Below are 3,037 nucleotides of genomic sequence, written 5' to 3' on the forward strand. Positions count from 1 at the left end.
AAGCCACAGGCCAGAGGCCTAGAGTTAGAGCCAGGGTTTTGGTTGAGCTTTTCGGAGTCTCTACATATAGAAACTGCAAACCAAGATGATCTGACTTCTTTCTAATTTGGATGCTTTTTCTTTATTTTTCTTGTCTAATTGTCCTGGAGAGGACTCGCTGTCCTGTGCTAACCAGAGCAGGCATTCTTGCCTTTTTCCTGATCTTACAAAAAACCTTTCAGTTTCTCCCATGGATCATAATGTTAGCTGTGGGATTTTTTTTTTTTATCATGAATGGATACTGAGTTTTGTCAATTTTTTTTTGCTGTATCTAGTGAGGGAATCACATATTTTTGTGTTTCTGTAGATGTGGTGTATCACAATGATTTTCATATGTTCAAACATTTCTTGGATCCCAACAACAAATTCCACTTGATCATATGTATATGATTCTTTAATACACTATGGAATTTGGTTTCCTATTGATTTATTGAGGATTCTTGTATCTATGTCAATCTAAGTGAGATATTAACTTGTAGTTTTCTTGTCTCATAGTATCTTTGTCTAGCTTTGGTATCAAGATGTTCCTGACTTCATAAAATGGATTTAAAAGTCTTCCTCCTTCTGTTATTTGGGAAAAATTTTTTTAAAATACTTTTTTATTTGTAGATGGACACAATATCTTTATTTGTTTATTTTTATGTGGTGCTGGGGATCGAACCCAGGGTCTCATGCATGCAAGGCAAGCGCTTTACCACTGAGCTACAGCCCCAGCCCATTTGGGAAGAATTTAAGAAGGATTGGTAGTAACTCTTCTTTGGATGATTAAATTCATTAAAGTAGGAAGATACAAAATCAGCATACAAAAATTAGTGGCATTTCTACGCACAAACAATAAACTATCAAAAAGAGAAATTGAGAAAGCAATCCCATTTAAAGAGCAACAAAAAGAATAAAATAGCTAGGAACAAACAATCAGATTTGTACAACAAAAATTATAAAACATTGATGAAAGAAATTCAAGAAGATACAAATAAATGGAAAGACATTGTGTGCTCATGGATTGGAAGAATATTGTTAAGATGTTCATCTCTTCAAAGTGATCGACAAATTCAATGTCATCACTATTGATTGGAGGCTCTCATTTCATAGGCTCTTATCTCTGGGAACTCTTTGCACCCTTGGTTTAAAGTGTGTCCCTTGAGGAAGTTTATTTCTGCAGGTTCATAGTCATAGCTAACTCAGCTGGCTACTTGAAACTAACTGTTCAGCTTGGCATCTTCTGGCATTATGGAATCAGCATCAGACACAGGCCCCTAACACCTGTGAGCACAAATCTTTGATTAGGAATTCTCAGGGGACCTTTATTTTTCTTGTCTGTCCCTTGGAGGCATGGAAGGGTGGGAAAACCTGCAGAACAATTTCTTTTCTAGATTGCATTTTATTGACAACATGGTCTGACAGTCGTCCTCAGGACAGATACCAACTTAAGGCATATTTTCTTCTTCTTTAAAAACTAAGATAAAACTAATAAACTAAAATTTTGTACATAAAATGATCACTGAAATCAAGCTCACATAGTCATGGCTTGGGATTTTTCTGTTCACTCGTGTGTGTGTGTGTGTGTGTGTGTGTGTGTGTGGTGTGTGTGTGTGTGTGTTGAGCGCGAGCACACGCCATTCAAAATCTTTTAGCAAATTCCAAATTGAAGGTGCAGTATTGTCAACTACAGTCACATGGATATTTATTAGCAATTCAGAAACTATTCATCTTGCATGACAGAAAATAAGCATCCATAGGCCAACATTTCCCTATCTATGCTGCTTCTGGAAATTATCACTTTGCTCTCTGCTTCTGTGAGCCTGGCTGTTTTGGATTCTACATAAAAGTGACATCATGAAACATTTGTCTTTCAGGTCTGATTTATTACACTTAGCATAATATCTTCTGGCTTCATCCTCTTTGTCTCAAATGACTGCATTTCCTTCTTTATTATGGCTCAATATGTACTCTACAAACTGTTCTATAAGGGTCTATATCTAGTTTCCTGCAACATAAGTTGCAATCATACAATTCAATATTTTGTGAAATAAATTTTTTGAATAACAGGAATTTGGAAACAGTCTAAATATCTAGCAATAAGGACCAAATAAACCACTGATAGAACAATCATCAAACTCTACACTACTTATAACATAGATAAATCTATACAAAATGAAATAGGATAATATCCTAGATGAAAAATTAGGTGAAAAAAATTAGACTGTACAAAACAAAAATGGATAGATATTAAGTACTATCTTGGTCCATCATGTGCTATTATAACAGAATGCTTGAGACTGGATAATTTATAATGAACAGAAATGAACTGACTTCCAGATCTTGAGGTTAGGAACTCCAGGATGGAGGTACTGGCATCTTGTAGGTGATTCTTAATTTATCATCACATGGGAGTCAGAAAAACAACAGAAGAAGAGAAAGCCAAACCCACCCTTCTATAACAAAACCACCTGGTGAGGTCTGAAGGACTTAGGACTTCCAAGAAGCAGTAATGTTTTACCAATTTTCTCTCTTATATGATCATAGTTTACAATAAGGTTCCTATAGCCTCAGCATATTTTAATAAGAGAATGAATTTAGCCTGGCATGATTTGCCATTATTTAAATAATAGAGGCTCCTAAAATAAATAAAATTGCATTAATTTTTTGGTAATCTTTACATATTCATTTATCCCTAAAATCATTCTAAAGCCTATTAGGATTGATAAAAAAATATTTATTTTAATTTTAGGAATTAATTTCACCATCCTTTCAAAAAAATAAAATCTTCCCTATTCTCCCTGGTTCTCAAAAATTACATTTGACAGATTGATATTCAAATTCTTATTATGCTAAAATCCAAATTGCCCATACCAGAAGATATTGCTCACTTTAGAGCAGCTAACTGTTATTTGCAATCTTTTCAGTCTTCCAGGACTTTTTGGTTCTTTCTTTTTAATCTTTACTTCCCCTTTTGGTTTAAAAAATTTTATCCTCAACTAAAATGAAGAAAAACAGC

General features: G+C 34.2%; 1 non-coding gene across 1 annotated transcript; it reads right to left on the minus strand.

Annotated features, from left to right (window-relative positions):
• Window positions 1-679: 679 nt before the first annotated feature.
• Window positions 680-752, minus strand: Trnaa-ugc (transfer RNA alanine (anticodon UGC)). Its single transcript has one exon. It is a non-coding gene; the product is annotated as a tRNA-Ala (tRNA).
• Window positions 753-3,037: the final 2,285 nt, after the last annotated feature.

Source organism: Marmota flaviventris, chromosome 6 (genome assembly GCF_047511675.1).
Source record: "Marmota flaviventris isolate mMarFla1 chromosome 6, mMarFla1.hap1, whole genome shotgun sequence".
Classification (NCBI taxonomy): Eukaryota; Metazoa; Chordata; class Mammalia; order Rodentia; family Sciuridae; genus Marmota; species Marmota flaviventris.